This window comes from Hydra viridissima, unplaced genomic scaffold (assembly GCF_058129835.1).
Source record: "Hydra viridissima isolate aposymbiotic clone 2 unplaced genomic scaffold, HvirCarnegie_v1 scaffold_4, whole genome shotgun sequence".
In the NCBI taxonomy this organism is placed as follows: domain Eukaryota; kingdom Metazoa; phylum Cnidaria; class Hydrozoa; order Anthoathecata; family Hydridae; genus Hydra; species Hydra viridissima.
Genome location: NW_028324303.1, coordinates 20,137,239 through 20,158,684, shown reverse-complemented (window position 1 = coordinate 20,158,684; position 21,446 = coordinate 20,137,239). Strand labels below are relative to the sequence as shown.

Sequence of the window (21,446 nt, the reverse complement as noted above, 5' to 3'; positions counted from 1 at the left end):
TATTTAGCTGTATCACAAATCTTATTAGTACGATATTATCTATTCTATTATCACTATATATATATATATATATATATATATATATATATATATATATATATATATATATATATATATATATATATATATATATATATATATATATATATATATATATATATATGTATATATATACAATGATAATAAATAATATATAAAACATCACCAAGTTTCTGGTTTTATAAGAACTTGTATTTAGTACCAATCGAACAACAATATTATGCAACTATATTATGTATTCAGTATTCGCACAAAATGAATAAATTATTGTTTAACTTAAGCTTGTAAAATTTCCTTTTTTTATTTGTTGAATGTTTTGCCTCATTCATGAAAATCACGGCATCTCATTTAAGAAATTACTAAAATAACAAGAAAATTGCTTTCTTCAAAGCTAAGTTATAAGCAACAAAAATCTTTTGATGTTATTTTTAATGACTTTTTTTCAATTTTCAGACTTGAGAATTCTAATTTTATATCGATTTTAGCGTTGTTTGGGTTTCACACTATTATTAAGTAATTATTACAACAAAGTGATGCTAAAGATTACATTTCTATTGGTCAGTAAGAAACAGAAAAAAAATCGCGACTTGGTTATTAATTGAACATTTCATACTAATTGTATTTGCTTCTTAATGCATCCCGTAAAACAGTTATCGATTTTGTTTGATTCATGGCATCTGTAACTTGTTCTTCATTAATACTTTTTTTTTTTTAAATTTCGGGTGGCGTCTGCTTCATTTGATAACAAAACATGCTAGTGGCCTTTTTTTTTCTCTGGATTGCTAAATAAGTTCAATAAATCGGGCATTTAATGATAAACCTTGAAATGAGTTTAAAAACTGTTAAAAACTTGAATATCTTTTATCTTGTCAGAATTATCAAAGGAGATTTTTCTTCTATAACTACATCATTTGTAAAAACAACAGAGTATGTTTTACAAAAAATGCAACAAAACTATTTCACTTACTGATGAGAAATTGATTATTACGCTAAAAACTTAAAAAGCGTTTTTCATACTTATTTCCTAATTTTTTATTTCTACTCAACTGATAATTTTTATTAGTTTTTTTTTTCTTTTTATATAACACTGTTGATACGAAATGAAGCCAGTTTTAGTCGCAGTAAAGCTGCAAGCCATTTTTTAGAACTTAATAAAATTTAAATTTATTCATTTGAAACCAATTTGCCAAGTATAAAAGTTTAATTTGTACAAAACTTACCACAGATGTTAAAAAAGTTGGTATTTATCCATACGAGAACCTAATGCTTTATTTTTTAGATCAATTAATGTAATCAACCTAGAAATGTAAGGGGACATTAAGTAAGAAGTCTGGAACCAGCGTCACTTAATGATTTTGATTAAAGGCGAAGTTACTATTATTTGATTGTTTTTAACTACGCTTTTTTTAAAACGATGAACGTAATGAAAATAACTTACCAAATTTAAAATTAAATAATTTTCACAATTTAAACAGTTTACATAGTTTAAGTAAAATAAATAAAATAGTGAAAACAGTTAAATAAAATATTAAATAAAGGTGTGAACCGCAAAATACAATACATACAGGCAAACGGTTATTAATAGGGACGGTAGAAAATCACGGTAAAAAAAAAAAAAAAAAAAGAAAACCACATAAAGCACGGCAACAACTTACCACATTCTTGATGAGAATTCTTGATAAGAATGCGGCATTTCGTAGCTGTGCTTTTTGTGGTTTTATTAAGTATTCTTCCTCAAATAAGAATTCATTCAATCTTTTACTCAAGTAAGATCGAATGAATTGCATTTAAATGGTTTATTTCGAGTTACAGATTTCAAGTCTCTTTTTACATGGATTAAAGAGAGATTTTTTTTTCTTTCTGAAAACATATCTATAGAAACTTTTTAATGTAACCACTTCATACAAAACAAAGATTTGGAATAATTTAAAGTCATACAATGATTTATGATATTTTTTTTTGAATAAAAAATCCTTCAAAATAACAGTTACCAGTTTGTCTCGCTTTCTTCAGAATCTTGGACAGATTCGCAAATTATATAAGCACAGTTAGAATAAAATCAAGACAAAAGCATGAAGTCAACTCTGACTTAAAGTCAGTCAAAGATTTCTGACGTCTTTTTTTTTTTTTTGCAATAAAAAATCTTTCAAAGTAACAATAACTTATGTCTCCCTTTATCTTAAATCGAGAGCAGACTTTTTTTATTTTTAAGATTTGCAATAAATATTAGCATCATTTGCATTGTAAGAACAAAATTAGGATAAGGATAGGAATCTCTGAAAGATAAACAATTCACATAAAAAAGCAGTTGTCATTTAGAGTACAACTCTCATGTGTCAAAAACATTAAAATTTGTTTTCATGTACCCAAACATTAAAAGTTAGCGTTTGATGTACTATGCAAAGCTTTTCATCTTCACTTATAACTTGAAGACTAATACTGACACAAGGCTTGAACTAAGAGAATTAGACTAGAAATATACTGAGTAAAACTTAATCCAATTCGAAATATCAATTTTTTAAACGAATATTGACACTGGGCTTGAAATTAGAGAATAAGACCAGAATCACACCGAGCAAAATCTTATTAGAGAAAGTCAACTCACGGTGCATAGGAACATGGTCTAAAACACATCCCCAGAAACTTTTTTTTGATTATCATTAGAAAACATTTCCTCATTCAAAAAATGTAAATGACAACTTTTTTTAGTGGGGGCCTGAAGAGGAATCACATATTTTAGGGGAGTGCCCAGGAGTTTTGTTGTTCAAGGTAGGTAACTAAGAGGCATGGGGCTTACTCAAATTTCTATTATGTCGTTACTGGTGTCGAATGAGGATGACTTGCAAAAAAATTAGGATAATTGGAACCCCCGACCCCTAACTGCCTCCTTCCTAGAACTACGTCTCCTTTAATCGTAAAAAAAATTTTTTTTTCTATCATAAAATAGATAAAATTATCCCCTGAAATAACTTTAAATGGTCTTAACTTTTAAACGAAAAATTTTTTTTTGATAAAATTTTAAATCTTTCAATGAATTTTGATCTAGTTTAATATAAAACAAGCAAAAAAGGAACCATACCCTAGGGGAGGGCTATTAGGGGTCGAGTAGGGTTTGCTTCAACTATTTATTACAATTAAAAAAAAATTTCTGGTCTTTATGGTTAAATTATGATTGATATTTTACATTTCAAACTCATACTGAACGTTTGTTCTTAGGAGGTTTAATATTCTACTTTTTACAAACTACATTCCTGCAAATAGAAAGCTACTTTAAAAGTGCTTGTGTTGTAAGCAACAACCACATTTTTTAGCGCCACTATATAGTTTGGGCTGTGCTCTCCAACTTTTCTCACTCGCCAAAACTGATTGAAATCCTGATAAATGGATTCAAGAGCTTTTTCGGTCCAGTAACCTAAGCCTATAGAATATAAGAAGTACAAAAGAAATGCAAGTTTACTTAACAAATAATCGCCATAATTTATGAAAATTTTACGATTCAACTGTTGAAATAGAGTATTTAATTACTAAGATTACAAATTATTTTTTTATCAAATTTAAAATTTATCTATCATACCAAAGACTCCTCCTTTCATTTCGATGAATTCGATAATACGCTGCTCAACTATGTGTACCTTCAAAGGAATTGTAGCCTTTAGAATTCTATAGCTCGTAGAGAAGTCCTCTAAATCTTTGATATACAGTATTGGACAAAATATTTGCAACCAAATAATGCTAATTTAGTTTCTTTATATAAAAGTGCTGCATTTTTTCAATTTAGACAAATAACTATGTAACTGTTTAGAGACAAAGTTCTTCAAGTTTTATTCATCCCAAAGTTCATTATTTGTACACGAAAATTAATAAATTAATCAAAAGTATTAAAAAAAGTTGATTTCCTTCTGGACAAAACAAGTGCAACTCGATAAAATGTTGACCAAGCTGTATTTCGCTATCAATATTTCGTGGCGAATCCTTTGTTGTTGATCACAGCCTTGCATCTTCGAGGCATAGATTCGATTAGGTGATCAATGAAACTTTGTAGAATCGCTGCCCAGGCCTTTTGGATTTGTTCAAATAGTTGATCCTTATCACGAACACCTTCACGATTAATTCTGCGGTTGACGACCTCCCACAGGTTCTCGATAGGGTTGAGATCCGGAGATTGAGGCGGCCAATCCATCATCAATAGGTGGTTGTCTTGAAACCATTGCTTGACTACTCTTGCAGTGTGTTTCGGATCGTTGTCTTGCTTAAAAACCCATTTTATTGGCATATTCCATTCAGCATGAGGTAACATAACATCTTTCAGGATATTTTTATACATGAAACGGTCCATTATTCCATCGTTTCGATGTATTGGACCTAGACCGTTAGCAGAAAAACACCCCCAGACCATTACATTGCCTCCACCATGCTTCACGGTCTTATGGCAGTAAAGTAAATTGAAGCGTTTTCCGGCCAGTCGACGTACACGGCAAGTGCCATCGCTCCCAATGATGTTGAACTTCAATTCATCACTGAACAGGACAGTTCGCCATTTCTGCACATTCCAGTCAATATGAGATGTAGCAAACAGGAGTCTTTTCTTCTGGTTTTTTAGTGAAATCAGCGGTTTCTTTGCAGGGCGTCGAGAAAACAATCCGGCTTCAACAGCACGTCATCTGATTGCTGGTCCGATACAGGGAGCTCTAATTGCTTTTGTATCTTGACTGATGATATCCAGGGATCCTTCTTGACGGATCTGACGATCATAGAATCCTCTCTAGAAGTGGTGGAACGCGGTCTTCCACCTTTGTTATCTGCTGCCAACTTCACCGTAGAACGATATTTGGAACATAGCCTTGATACAGTCCATTTTTTCACGCGATATTTATCACAAATACTTTTTTGTGACATTCCACTTACGTAATCGGCAATAATTTTCTTTCTTAGTTCCAATCCAAGACTGTCGGGAGCCATTTTTGCACTTGAAGTCATAAAAATATTTCTGGATGCTACTGGATGCTTCCAGATGCTTCTTCTGGAAACTTCTGGAAGCTTCTGCATGCTTCTGGAAACTTCTGGATACTTCCTTTAATTATTAAAAAACTTCCGTGACGTTGACACGGACTAGACTTAAGAAAATAAAAAAAAAAAACCAAAAAAGTTGCACTTGTTTTGTCCGCTGCAAAATGGCACTTGTCAACCAAATTCTGCTTGTGTGCTGTCACCACACAGGCAGAATTTGGTTGACAAGTGCCATTTTGCAGCGGACAAAACAAGTGCTGTGCTGTATGACTCCAGACTCCTGAACTGTTTGCTGTGGTAGTATTGTTCGTTTCGTTTTTAAGACATGTAAAATTAGGAATACTTTTTAGCATTGTTTGATGTTGGTTGCAAATGTTTTGTCCAATACTGTATGTGGAGCTTAATGATTTTCCAAAACAACTATGGACTATTTTTTCAAAATCTCCGAGTACCTTAATGTATTTGTCTGCGGAAACTCCAAGACTAGACTCCTGAAAAAACAGTTCAAAGCTGTCTATGTTTTTAAGTAACTTATTGCAAATACTGCCTTCCAAACGATGCTGCCCTTGGTAGGACACTCTGCAGATGTTTATCTTAGACAGATATTGGTTAACAAACTGTAACCCACACTCCTTGTTTTCAAATAAATTTTTTTCAATCTCTTTTAAAATTTTGTCTACAACGTTTTGCAGTATATGTAGACCAGGAATATTTACAAGTTCTAGCATTTTTTTGTTTTTCTCGGCTGTTTATAAAAGGGGATTGACAACATTTGTGTACTTTTTGGCTTTTTTTAAATTTGCATCATCAGCCATCCATTGGTCGTACAATCTACGCAAAGGCTCTAGAGTATAATGATCAGCTACGGACAAGGGTGCTTTTATGTTGCAGTTTATTTTCCAACCATTTGAAGCAAAACCTTTCAATCTTCAGATACTGTGTAATCAAAGAATGAAATGTTTAACTTATCCAAAATTAAGCGCAAATTATGGTATTTTTCGTTCAATGAAGGCAAAATGGTCTATATAATAGCTTTGTGGACGCTTGAATCTTTAAAATCTTTACACGCATATCCGTCACACTTGCTCAGTTTCTCTGGAATTTTATGACTTTTTAACTCTGGTTTAAGGTGTAGCTTTAAGGAATCCCTGCCTTCCATCTACACCTCGTTTGATATCAACATCATTTGTTCCTTGACTTCTGTGATAAAGTACCATTGCTACAAGCTCTTCAATATCATTGCAATACACAATAGGAGTATCTTTTTCTACCAACTATACATCCATAAAAAATCAAAATGAATGATACAAGTTGTAATCTAGCTTCAAAAAATATTTTTTTGGTAATAGTTTACATACCTCGTTGCTTTCATTTAATTCCAATAGCAATGGAAGTTTATCACAATTGAATAATTTTCCTATCATTTCGTTGTTCTCAATTAGTTTAACATTGAAAACAAATTCCACACTTTTCCGTCCTGCCTCAATTCTCAGAAATTGTGCAAATTCAATCATGTTGCGATTACTTAGAAATCATAATGAAGTTATTGCAAAAATTGGCTTTAAACTCATCACAAACTTATCTTTAAAAGTATTTTTAAGCAACAAAAACCTACCTGGAATGTAGTTTTAATTGAAGTTTGTTCAATTTATCAAAAGAAAAGAAAAGTTTCTTTACCTCAGTTTTTCTGAAAGAGACAGTGAGTTGCTTGGGACCAAAAGTTTTCAAAGCTATGGTGTTCCCTGACTCATTTGTGCTGAAATCTTTAGTAGAACTGGACAGAACTATTCCTTGCGTTGTTGGAGATGGGAGTCAAATTCTTTTGTCTTTCTAATTTCGTACAGGGATGTGGAATTCCTTGTCCAACTTGGGCATATCAATCTTGAAAAATTAGTCTTTCTACAGGTTCATTTGAAACATGTTGAGCGCCTTTATAAACAAGTTTTCCCAACAATTAAACATCAATATAGTTATAATTATCATCATAACACAGCCGCATAGTGAAGTAAGGATCAGTCCCTGCAAGCTTTTTTCTACATTTAGAGCAAAGGATGGTAGTAAGGTCAGGGTTATCTGCTGAATAATCTTTCCAGCTTTCCAGAATATTGTTTTGATAAGGTTTGAGTAGTCATTTTTCTTTTTATTTAGATTTAAATAAGTAGTTTCAGCATTCTTTATTAGTCTTAAATCCTTTCCTTCCCTGAAGCAACAAATGCACAATTTTTTAACGAAATCACCATGTTCTTTTGCATGTTTAGGCATTTTAAATAAGTGCTTCAAATAAAAACTTTTAATATGGATTGATAATATTGGCATGATATATCGGTCGTACCAATCAAATGTCAATATAATGGCCACAGACATGCTTTCAGTTTGTATGTCAACGCGTGTAAGGAGTTATTATGCAACTGTCAAAAATTAGCAACTGCTAACTTTTACTAATTATTAGTGATTAAAGGTTGCTTTGCTTTGTTTTTATTTCAATAGAAATAAAATTGAAAGTAATGAAAATTACATATCCATCTGTAAATTTTAATGTAAAACAAACATTTTTAAAAACTTTTGAAAAGAAAAATTGATAAGTCTCTCACAAACATTTCTGAAAGTCTAAATACAGGGGCATGAGTGTAATTTTGTGGTGTTCGAAACGATCCCCCGAATCCTCCCTAGGGTGTGGTTCCTAAGAATCCTTTTCAATTATTTGCTTTTTATATTAAACTAGATCAAAATTCATTAAAAGATTTCAAATTACATAAAACAAAATTTTTCGTTTGAAAGTTAAGATCATTTAAAGTTATTTCAGTGGGTAATTTTAACCTTTGCATGGTTATAAATCTTAAACGAAAAGAGATTTTTTGATAGAATTTGAAATTTGTTGATAACTTTTTATCTACTTTATGATAGAAAAAGAAAAAAAAAATTTTACGATTAAAGGAGACGTAGTTCTAGGAAGGGGGCAGTTAGGGGTCGGAGCGGGGTTGGTTTAGCTCCAATTATCCTAATTTTTTGAAAGTCATCCTCATTCGACACCAGTAACGACATACTAGAAATTTGAGTGTGCCCTATGGCTCTTAGTTACCTATCTTGAACAGCAAAACTTCTGGGAACTCCCCTAAAATATGTATGCCCCACTAAAAAAAGCTGTCGTTTACATTTTTTGAATGAGGAAATGTTTTCTAATGATAATCAAAAAAAGGTTTCTGGGGATGTGTTGCAAGGTCTTAGAGCATGTTCCTATGCACCTTGAACTTTGAAAGGAATATTGAAAGTATGCTAGAACTTGAAGAATTAGACTAGTGTTACACCGAGCAGGAACCTATTCCAATAAGGAATGGCAAGAAATGAATAGTAACATTGGGCTAGAAATTTGAAAGCTAGGCTAGAACCAGACAGAGGAAGTACCTAATCCATATTAGAGCAATCGTTAACACAAGGCAAGAGGTTGGAGTATCAAGGCCGAAATACACCGAGCAGAAACATAATCCAATGTAGATTTTGTTAAAATATTATTATTAGTATTATTAGTGATTTTATTATACTATATATATAAATTTGTTAAACCTGGTATATAAGAAAATAAGGGTTTTTAGGAATAACATTTTTGACTAGATGTATGAGGTCATAGTATGCGAGAATGGGCTGTATAACAATCTGGTACATACGCATCATTTTTGGCTTAACGTAAACTTCATCTACGTAAGTCTTTAATTTACTAATATGGAGATTATCTTAAGAATTAGTGAGATTTAACCCCCTAATTGTACTATAGTCCGATAATCTTTTTTTTTTCTGTTTCTTTTAAGATGCCGCTGGGTTTTTTTGCAGGGCATTTTGTATAACTCAGTTTTCCTTCATAGCAGCTAACTATGGACATAAAATAACAAAATAGCTCTACAAATTATCTTCGGATATTTTGCTCAAAAATCACGGACTTTTTCCCACTCCTCGCAGTAAACAGAGAGTCAAGGGTAAAAATACTTATCATAATTTTTGTAAATTTTTTGTTTATATTTTCACATTTTCTTATCCGTTTTTATTTATTCTTTAGCCTATACTCAATGGCCTATAAAGTTGCATGTGGAGATATATACATAAAAAGACTTTGTTTGTATAATTGACTTTAATGTTGACCAATTCGATTGTTACGTTTATATTTTTAATCCCATTCTGTTTTCACCGACCACTTGTTGATAAGCGTTTTGGTCCTATAGTAGTCGTTTACTTATTCGCATGCTCTGGAAACCCAAAACTTTAAAATAGACGCTAACATTTATAATTTATCAATAGCTGTCTTCCTAACAGTTTCTGAAATAATTTTAAAATCCTTTTAAATAAACTAGAAATCTTCTGAGAGAATATTAGTTGGGGTGAGTTCCTGTTACAAACAAGGTTTATAAACGAAGGGCGTTTTTTGAAAAGGACTATAGTTCTTTTTTTGCAGACACTGAGCTCTTGTTACTTTAGGCCTCCTTAGTGTAAATCTTTAAAAATCCAACTGTTAAATTGTTCAAAAAATTTTACATCCGCATCGATAATTTGATACAATGAAACTAATGATAAAACTTTTTAAAAAGTTCGAAAGTTACTTATCGAAAAAGTTACTAATCGAAAAAGTTACTTATCGAAAAAGTTACTTATCGAAAAAGTTACTTATCGAAAAAGTTACTTATCGAAAAAGTTACTTATCGAAAAAGTTACTAATCGAAAAAAAATGCTTCTTTTAATAATATTTATCGAAAATACTTTTTACATAACTTCCACCGCAAGGTTCAATTTTACGGCCATTCTCTTTTTTATTTATACAAAAGCCTGGATAAAACCTAAAATCTGTTAAGTATTATGTTTGCCGAAGATGCTGACCCTGTTTTTACTTCATAATGATATTTACTAACTCTTCTCCTCAAATGAACATAAAACCGTTTAAAAATGTAACAAATTAATTTTAAATATCAACAAAACGAAATGAGATTCTGCACTTTTTCAAAAAAACGTTCACTACCCTCAAACTTACTTGAAGTTTCAATTGACCAAGTTAAAATAAAAAGAGGCTAAGTCACAAAATTTCTAAGTGTTTATCTTGACGATACACATCACATGGAAAAAACACATAGCAATATTTCCTCAAGAGCTTTCAAAAACCTAAAAAATCTTACATATGGCCAGAGGTTATCGAGACTAAAAAAACTTTCTTACAACTTTGCTCTAAATTTTTTACATTACATTTACAGTAATCCGGTCTAAAACATTTCAGACTCCCTACGTATATTATATATAAATATTTTTAACATTTATGTATTATCCGAAAAATAATTTTTTTTTTGCTGATTACTATTCTTCTATTTTTGAATCATAGAACCAGAAACTTGAAACTCTGAACAGGCCTTAAGAACAAAGGGGAACAACTCTTTTAAGCTAACCAACGTTAAAATATTAAATAATGTTATTACAAACTGAATGCATGCTTAGATCATAAAATTGTTACAATATCATAAAAATAACAGTAACAAAAGGAAAGTTATAAAAAGTTCCTGAAATTCTGAAATAGAAAAAACAAAAATACAATGAAATCGAAAAACAAAATAAAATAACTATTTTCACAATAATCTACTTTGCTTTTAACAAATTCAAAGATGGTCTTCACTAACGATAGTGCAAAAAGAAAAATGAAAAATAATTTATTAGGCCTAATTAGCTGTAATATTACCATAACATTTCCTCCTTTGTATTTTTTAAGAGTTGATTGATTGATGATTGTCGCAGCTGCTTTCTCAAATTCTGTGTCCAAATTTTTGGAGCAGATTAAAAACATCCTAGTTTGAGTGCCGTGTGGGAACAGATGACAAGCGGCTCCCATAGCGGGTGTATCTTCAGGATGAGAATTGGAATGTGTTCAATGACAGCAAAGATCAGCTTTTAAAAGAGACAACGATCTATCGGATGCATGAACAAAACTTATTTCAAAGTTCAAAATTTATGAAGATGGCCTCTGTGAAAAGCAGAAACGTGTTTAAACGGGTTTTTTTCCCGTTTAGAGGTACAATTGAAGCAACTTTGCCCTAAAAAAGACTACATAAACAAATAATAGTTAAATAAAAAGTAAACAATATTTAGAATTAAAAAAAAACAAACTGGTAAAATAAAATTACTAATTTTAATTTGATCTATTTTATTCATACAAAAAAATGCCACAAACTACCTGTTAATTACAAGCGTAATATTTATCCCAATCGACCTTTGTAGCTTTGATCAGATCCCCAAACAAAATGCTCTTTGCATAAACGAGGTTCTGCAAACCAGGGACCTTGAAACACTCTGTAATCAAATGACTTACTAAGCGTACATGAATATGTATCATTGAGCAGGTTTTTCATTTTATATTTTTCATCATTTTTAAGTGGTTCGTTATTTTTTGAAATAATTGAATGGTCATTAAACCAAAGATTTAGCATTAAGTTTGGTGAGCATCCATGAATTGCAATGAAATAAGAACTTGCGTTTCTAAAATCTTTAAACAATGGGATGAACTGTGCCGGAGGATCATGATGAATCACAGTAGAACAACTATATCCTTCTTCGATTGGAATAGCATTATTCCAAAGGCTTGTTTGTTGATCTCCATATTGGTGACAAATCATTTGGTCTTCAGATTGATTTAATATTTTCAGTATGACATCTTTTGAAAATAAAACGAAACCCTCATCAACACGAACCTAAAATTGAAATGAACTAATACTTCCGTCACAGATGTTAAATAGATAGAAGTTTACAAAACTCAAAATAACATGATATATAGGAGTAAACCATAAAAAACTGCAACTTTTAACAAATTAGTGCAGCGGATTTTATTAAATTGCGCTTTTGTTCAATATAATCCACGGTTAAACAGGGTTACACAAGGTGAATTGTTTTTGGATATTTTTGTATGGCAATTTATAAGCTTGCATGTTTAGACATTTAGATATTGAAAATAAGATTCATTTAAAGAGATTGGTGGTGTAGCTGTTTAAGATTTATTAATTCTTGTCATTAACAGAAAAACCAAATGCTTACCTAATGTCACATTTATTTATTAAAACTTTTCTTACAACTTCTAAAAATTATTTTTTTAAACCTGGGCCCAACCCTGTAAAGCTGAAAAATGCGTATTTTACGCAAAAAACAGGATTTTTCTTATGCAATATAATTGCCGTAAACGGCAATCCTAAAAACAAAATTACGCAGAATTTTTGAGTGAATTACTCAAAATTTCTCATGCAAAATAATCTGCTGCAAATTCTAAACTTTAACCAAAGAATAATTGTTCAAAGTAGTGAAAGGTTTTTTTTTTTCAAATATCTGTGATATCTATTTTCGTAAACAGCTATATTTATCCTCAAAAAACGTAGTTACAAATTTTTTTCGAATTTCAGTGATTATTAAGTGTTTTAAATGGTATTTTTGACATTTTTCTAGAAGCAAGGATTGCGTGAGAAGCATTATTTAACTTCATTTAGAATATTCAAAAATCCATCAACTTGAAGTAGAAACATTTACAGGAGCAAACTCACGAGTAATTAAGTCATGAAAGACCTACCAATAGGCGTCCATTTCTCTACAAAACAAGAGGTTGAAAGCTGTAGTATTTACAAAAATTGAATGAAAAAGTTTTTTTTATTGCGTAAAACTGCGTAAAAGCGGTAAAACTGCGTAAAAGCGGTAAAACTGCATAAAGTTTTCCACCTTTAAAGTTTAGAAATGCAGACTCTTTTTTTGGCACACAAGATAAATAAAGAAAATAATAGATGTATAAATATCAAACTTTTATCATCGTACGCCAATCTCTGAAATGATTACATGAAATTTGTTTATAAAACACGGATAAGAAAAATACTTTTCTACAAGGAATATAACTTGTTTACCTTTTGCGCCAAAAAATGCGTAAATTTCTCTTTTTTACATAAAATTAACAGTTTCTATAGAACTAAATAGCGTTATTCCACAAAATTTTAATTTACGCAAAAATTTCCCGTAATTAAGCATTTTTTTTGCGTTTCGCGTAACAAGCTTTATAGCATTGGACCCAGGTCTTTATCATAAAAAGTTATGATGGCACATGAATCTGCATGTACATCTATAAATGAACAGTAAGTAGTTCCATTCTCTAAAACTTGAAAATTCCAACTTTGGCTAAGTAGTTATTAGTGACAGCACCACGAACATCAATGAAGATTTAAATGAATGAAACACATTTTCGCAACAAACCGATAAATCACAATAATCTTGCAAAGGTACGTCGATTTCTTGGGGTCTTCAATTAGTTTCAATATTTTCTTCGTTTGTTTTTAAAACATCTTTAATTTACTGTTTCTAACGCATCTATAGTTTTCAGCGTTTTCTTGAAAAGAGTCAGTCCTCGTATTTATTTCAAAGTCTCCATCCATCTCCACTGCCTTTATCAGATTGGCTTTTACCACTTCCATCCATCATCTTGTTTACCGACTACTTTACCACCATCATGTCTTTCTCTGCTTCTTCCTCTACCTCAGCTTCCTCTACCCTTTCTTTCTTATCTATAGGAGAGGCAACTTTGTTATACAACCGGTCGGGGCCTTCTCTATCTCTCCATTTCTATTTGATTCTCCAGTAATACCATTAAAAACTGCTTCAAGATCTTTCTTTTTACTTCAATTTTGTTGACTTCGCCTTTGTTGAAAACCGCTGTCCCACAATAATTCAACCCAAACTTCGCTTTACCCATAAGAGAAATAGAAATTCCTTGAAACTTAATGGATCTCATTCCAAGCACCATATCAAATCAAAATGGTTGGAAATCCACTAAGATAACTTCATCAAGTGCTTTAATGACGTCAACCTCAAGAGTCACGACCGCTAATCCAATGCACTGATGAACCTTTCCTTCAAACGTTACCACCTTTTACGCGTTTAATAATCTACGTTGATTTTTTGTCAGGATATTTTTATTTAAAATAATCTTGAAACATCTCGTGTACCATAACATTAACTTTTAAATGAATAACAGATAATGCGTTGATTCCACCGTTGTTCAGGAGCGAGGTAGCGCAGATTTCTCGCTCCTGCACTCGTTCCTCTGCAACTTCCAACATTTCAATGCAAAATGTCCTTCCTCACCACATTTAAAACATCTAAAGGTCGCAGAACAGTTCTTTGTATGCGAATTGTTCTTTGAAATGAATAATATTATAAATAAAGTTAATAATATTGTAAATAAAATAAATAAAGTTCAAACCTTTGGAGTTGTAACACATTAAAAAAGTTTTTGTAGTGTGGCGTCTAAAAACCGCGAATCTGTCTGAAGTCGAGTCTGAACTGTCAGAAGAGTCTGTGTCTAAACTGTCAGACTCTTCTGACAGTTTAGACATAGACTCTTCTGACAGTTTTTCACACAACAATCGCCTTACACACAGACTCTTTTGACAGTTTAGCAAGGTAGGATGATCGTTTAAAGTCAGCTAAAAATGCGTCAGCTTTCTCTCCGTAATTTAATTTTCGTTTTAAAAACAGTTTGTATGCTGTGTAAGCATCTACAGAAAATGCTGTTAACAACTCACGCTCAACTTCTATTGCATCTTTCTTATCTTTCGCGGTTAAAGCATCGTACATTTAATAAGCAGCTTTACTTAGAAGAAGTTGAAAATTAGTTCAAGCTTTAGATTTTGTATTTCAGCAATTACTTTTGTTTTTTGTATCCTGAAAGCAGTATCCGAAGTCCCATCATACGTTTTAAACATATCAAGTAATTTCATACTTGGTTCCATGGTCCAGCTGGCTAGTAGTTTTTTCACATCAAACACATCGATAAATCATAACAATCTTCACTCCTAAGAAAGACTTCGCTTTACAAATTTTCTCGTTCCTTTTATGCTGGATAGTTTTCCTAAACCATCCCTCAGAAATTTTTATAATAAACCACAAATACATACTTACAATTTTTTGGTTTTCACTGGTGAAAAAACTAATAAATTCATTAGCTCTGTATTGTCATTAAACGTTCTAGCAACTTCCGCAACGGAATTACAATTATGAAATTTCTTGTGACATCCATCTCTCAAATGATCAGTACAGAGTAATTCCATGTAAAAGTAAGACAGTCATTCCATTCACTCCCTCAGATTCCCAGTAAATTTTTTTGAAGTTCGCTATTTTTCAAGTGAATTAATTAAATGGTTCTGACTTATAAACCACCAAATTAAAGACAAGCTACCCTTTCCTTTAAGCAATATATTTCCTTCCAGCGTGATTTTATTGATTTGAATAAAGACTCATCAAATAGAAATGACTCATCAATATGGAGGATAGATTTAAACTATTTCGCATTTTTTTAACATTTTTTTAACAACATCATTCAAAAATAGCTTAAAACAACTGTTAAACATTCAATTTGTTTGTTGAGCAAAATTTTAGCTGCACTTTCCTTCTTTAAGCTTAGGTCATTACATGTTAATAGCAATGATATAGTGATCAAGAACGCTCTATGTTTTTTTTTCAAAAATATTCTCTGTTTTTTAAAGTCACTTAAAAGTAGAAAATTCACTGATTTTTCCTCATCAAAAGAACTCACTGGATGTTTACTTTTATACAAACTCAAGGAACAAGAGTTCTGCAACAAAGATGAATATAATTCTAAAGTGAAATAAAGATGTTTCTTATCAATCTACTTCTAGTTGAACTCTTTTAAATTGACTTTTAAAGTTTACAGTATCTAAACAAAATATGTAAATAATTTATTGTGGGTCTTACAATTTTTTCCGAGCAATGACAATAGCCATATTGGATCATTTTCGGATGAAGCGGTAGATTTGCTACTAGACGATCTAAACACAGATAATAATCATCGTCTATGTGCAACAGAAAATTGTAATCGTAAGTTATGTAGCTCCATACGAGTTGCCATAGCAGTCTCCCGCCAAAATCCATTGGGCTCATAGATAAATGGAAAACTAAGTCACCGCTTTCCTTCTGCTCAGCCTGAAGACTAGAAAATAGAGCATGACTCGGATCTAATTTATCTGTTGCAAACATACACTTGGTTGAAATCTAAAGAGTTAAATGGGCTATCTTCTTTACAAAGTAACAGCTAAGAGATGGGGAGGCTATTCGTTCTAAGTTTAAGCCTTCTTAAATGTAGAGAAGAGTGTAATCAACATGGAGATTGTTATGAAAGAAGAATTCGATATGAGTAGCCTCCCCACATGTCATAAATAACATTTTTATATATCTGAGTTATATTATTTTTTACGCTTCTTTAAATAAATTGAAGAAAAAAAATAAGTTCAACCAAAATTAAGATTGCTGAATTAAAGAGGCTGAGCTTCAATATGGTTCAGAAACATCTATATGAAATTTGTCAACTGGAACCAGCCTAAAAGAATGATTAACAAAGCTTTGTTACTTGAGGCTCAAAATAGTCAATTCTCCACCTACATATTCCACTAACTTCATTAGCTACTTTTTAACAGTAACAACTTTTATCGCACAAAGATGAAACCAGTTTAGTTTGCAAATAAGGAAAAACCAAATTGGCTGACACAAATTACATTTGAAGGAAGCTTGTAAATCAGTGAAACGGATTGCACCTAACTGATGAGGAGTTGCGACAAAGTTGTCACTTTTTTTTCGAATTTAAGTTCAAAGAAATTCGAAAGCGCGAGGAGTCGGCGCCAAACTACTTTCATTTTCTTTCCTTTTATCAAAATTTCAATAATTGCTTTGAATCACTGAGTTTTTTTTTTATTGAGTTTAATCTTTAGGTATTATTTTAAGATTAACTTTTAGGATTGTTCCTACAATCTTAAAGGAATCTCATTTTGTTTTAAGCGTTTTGTAGGAAAAAAGGTGTTTTTTTTATATGATAAATTATGACACGTCTTTAGCTTTTGGTGCAACTAACATATTTGTGCCCTGCGTTGAACTGTTAACCTTTTGGAAAAAAAAAATCTTGTTTGGCTTTGAAAAGCCTATTTAAGTAAATTTGCGATGAAAAGATTTTCTCTTTTTTTCGCCACTGAATGATTTTAGTATCTTTTTTTTGTATTCCACTACTCGTCGCATTTAGCGTACCACGTGGTCGCGCCTCATGCTCCTAACATCCACTTAAGCTGACTGAGTTTAAAGTGAACTCTTTTATATGAGAAATGCTAACGAACTGGTAGAAAATACTTAGAGAAACAATTACGACGAGAAAGATTAATCAACAACGATGAAATAAATATCAAAGATTTTGATAACTTTCAATTTATTGTGCCCCTTGAGACAGGAAATAAATCGATAAAACATTTACAAAACTTCAAAAGTGCTAAATGTTATGTTATGAAAAATAAAATTACTAAATTCACCTTTGAAGATCGACACCGCTTCATCCACGAATTACGAACTGCCATTCTTCTATCAAAATTACGGGGAGATGACGTTATCAGTATTAAAAGTTGAAGCTTTTCTCTTTTAACGGGAACCGTCAAATTGAAATGCGAATATATTGGATTGTTCAGCAGCTTTTGAATGTTACCATCAAGTGAGCTGTGTTTACTGTCGGCAGCATCATAGCTTTCATCAATGGAAGTCAAGCGCTTGTATTTATTTTTAAAGATTATTGAATAATTAACGGTCACAAAAAAAAGTTTAATACAGCATAGTACCAAAATGTTAATCAATAAAGCACTTTTAACACTAGCAAGCATTGCCTACAAACTGCTTCTTTTTTTTCTTCACATTTTACAACTTAACAAACGGCGATAATAAAACCGGTTGCGAATTTCGTTACATTCAAGTTCCATTAATTATTTACACAATTCAAACAAAACCCTTTTTCACTTATTCTTTCTACGAAAGGAAATACTTAAGAAAGTAAGGAATATAAAAGAATTTCCAGCGAACTAATTTTTTTTTCTGGATGTTTAAAAGCTTATTCTTTGTACGTAGGAACTGGTTTTAGTGAGCACTTATCAAAGCCTCGTTTGCGTTATCCGAAAAATACGGAACTGAGCCTCTCGATTAACTTTCTTGGATTATCAGCCTTTCTTCACTCTTACGCTTGGTTGAACATACAAATTAAAAGAAACGGAAATATTTTTTTAGATGTTTTTTTCAAAGAGTGTGAACGGGGCTTTTAGTTTTGTGCATACTTTGATTTACATGAATTCACCATTAGCGATTTCCGTGATTACTTAAGATTTTTTTAGAGAAATATTTTTAGCTATTTAATCATATTTACTTGGAATCTTCACTCAGTCGGGGATAAAATCTACTAAGTGTCAAAAATGAACGCAACATTTCAGACTTTTTAGAAAGTTTACTAACTATAGACCTTATTAGATTTACTTTCAAAATCTGTTGAACATTTTCAACAAATTTTATAACTTTCAACAGATAGCAGATTCTAATATTCTGTAATACAGCGCCACTAAAATAAAAGTTGTTAAAATTTGTAAGTATTTTTATAATTTAACAATTTTCTTGAAGCATCATGTTTATGAGTTTTTATTACATCACTTCAAATTAAATTCAATTAATCCTTTAGGATAAATTATCAATCTAGTGTTTTGCGAGAAATGTTTCCCTATAAACGAAACATTATTCAAATGAGTTGGCAATAAAAAGCATTAAAAAGCTTTGTTTGTAATAGTTGCGCTGTGGAACAATATTTTTGTGAAGTTTGAATTAAATAAATTTTTTTTGTTTTTTGTTTTTGATTTTGTTATCGATTTCGTGTTTTCGGTGATTTGATGATGGTTATTAATCCAGTCATGTATAAGATAACACTTGGCTTAGAGTAGGACTTATGTATTCTATATATAGAAATTGATTACCACAAAACAAAACAAAACAAAACAAAAAAAAGCAAAAAAACATGTAAACTTTTTGGGAAACTCAAAAGATAAAATGGAAAATTTCTCAGCGGAGTCGCTAAGCGTCCGGAAATGAAACCGCGCTTTTCAAACGGTTTTTAACAGTAAACACAGTGCAATCCGCAGCTTCGCAGTGGGCACGCGATGTCAAACCGACGTCGGGTTTACGTTGGATTTTCATTGGCGATGTCAACCGACTTATTACAACGTTGTTATAACGTCGCGATAACGACGTCAAAATGACGTTGTCTTACCAACGTTGTTCTGACATCGTGCGATGTCTTTTGACATAAATACGACGTAAATCGACAATTTTACAAATAAATAAAATTTACATACGGTGGTGTGACCTAACAAAGTACTATGCTTTCAGTAAGTCCTAATTTAAGAAATGACAAATTTCGTATATCGATGGCTCCGCGCAAAATCGGACTATCTGCAATCTCCGCCAAAAACAAAATTGGCATATCTGCAATCTCCGCGTAAAACAAAATTGGACTATCTGCATTTTCCGCCAGCTTTATTTTTGAACTATCTGCATTCTCCGGGCGTTCAAAGTTTTTATTGCATGAAATTATGCGCCTTGTCAAAATGTGATTTCACTACAAATGGCAGATCTCATGAAATAAGTTGTTAATAAGAAGACAGTAATTGCATTATTTTCCATCTATTCCTGAGATATAAATCTGTTTAAGTTTTAACACAAAGTTTCACTTGCCACATTTGATTTTGTTTAGAAGTAATTATTTTAAATAGTTATATGACATATGGTATGTTAATGCAAATGAAAAATTTACAATATTTTTAGAACATCATTTTAGCAGCTAAAATAAGAACAGTCTGCATCTACTTTAATCTCAAGTCTGAACTTAGTAAGCGTATACACATCATGAATTGATCAAAGTGTAGCTGATCGCAAAACCAATTTTATGTATTCAAATTTAATTTGAAATTAAAATGCTGCTGGATTAAGAAAACGTTTTACAGTTTTACGAGGCTTATTCGAAACATTGTTTGGTGTTTTTCAAGTTTGTCTATTTTCAACAGAAAAAAAAAAAGTAGTGTTACTGTGTTATCTATATTATATAGGTATACTATATAGCATATAGCAGTCAGTCATGTTTTGGTTAAATGTGAAAATAACAAGTTGGTTTGTTTAGCTTACAAAATTAATTAATTCAAGTGTATTATTGCTATCGTCAAATAAAATATGTTAGATCTTAAAAATATGTTAGGACTACAAAATTATAGATGTTTTTAGTGTTTGTATGTTAAATTATAATTTCTAAAGTTAAAAGTTACCTAAATGTGACTATAATTTAAATTCAAGTAATTAATATTGTCTATTACAAATGTGATAATTTATTATATTGGGTATACTGTAAAAGTAATAAAAGCCTGATATTCAGATCAATGTGCAAGTTAAGGATATGTTTATTTAAAACAGCAGTTTTTTGTTATTTTGTAATTATTCTTTTATAGAAAAAATACAGCTATTTTTGATTGTATCATAGTTATTACTATCATAGTAAAAAAATTACAACCCTTTTTTATATATCATTACATCCCAAAGTCTTGGATATGTAAAAATTATCAAATATAATTGGACCAAAATTGTTTGATCATCACTGCAGTTGAGGTGACATCTGATTAAACCAATGTTTAATGGTTTAGAGCTCAAATCCAACTGAACCTTAGGTTCAGTTTGATTTTGATCCTAATTATTGATAAACCAAGTTTAAGAAAAGTTGGAAACCATAATGTTTAATACTCATGCATGAGTTTTTAACTAGTTTGTGTTCAGTTAAGTGGCATCTCCAAAAAAGAATGGTTTTAAGTAGACAACAAAGAAAACTCCACATAGTTTGATTGCTTAATGAACAAAAATAGGTTAATAACAATAATTTTGTTAGTTACGACCTAGGTTACAATATATATATATATATATATATATATATATATATATATATATATATATATATATATATATATATATATATATATATATATATATATATATATATATATATATATATATATATATATATTAGACATGTCCAAAAAACAACTTTTTTTAAAAATGTCTGAGCACAGCTGCTAAATGTGTTCTATGTAATAAATTAATACTAAATTTAAAAAATTTTTGAATAAAAAAAATTTTAGGGGTTGCTCAAGACCCTTAAACATCAGACAAGTCCCTAATATTTTGAAAAAAAAAGTTTTTTAAAACCATATCATGTTGGGTCTCAAAAGAAGTGAAATTTTATAAAAATTTCAAAAATATTAACTATTTTATATAAAAATTACCAGTTCAAATTTTATGAATTAAAAACTATCGTTTTTTAACAAAAAATAAAAAAGTGCATATTTTTAAAGTTTTTTTTAATAAACTTTTTAATTTGTGTTTTTTATAAACTTTTTTTATTATTTTTGAAATTTTTATAAAATTTCACTTCTTTTGAGACCCAACATGATATGGTTTTAAAAAACTTTTTTTTTCAAAATATTAGGGACTCGTCTGATGTTTAAGGGTCTTGA

The 21,446-nt window shown here is 30.9% G+C and overlaps 1 long non-coding RNA gene across 1 annotated transcript in view; it reads left to right on the top strand.

The window, feature by feature from the left end:
- The window catches only part of LOC149890428 (uncharacterized), a 32,399-nt gene that overhangs the window by 5,459 nt on the left and 5,494 nt on the right, over nucleotides 1-21,446 (top strand). The gene's annotated exons all lie outside the window — the stretch shown is intronic.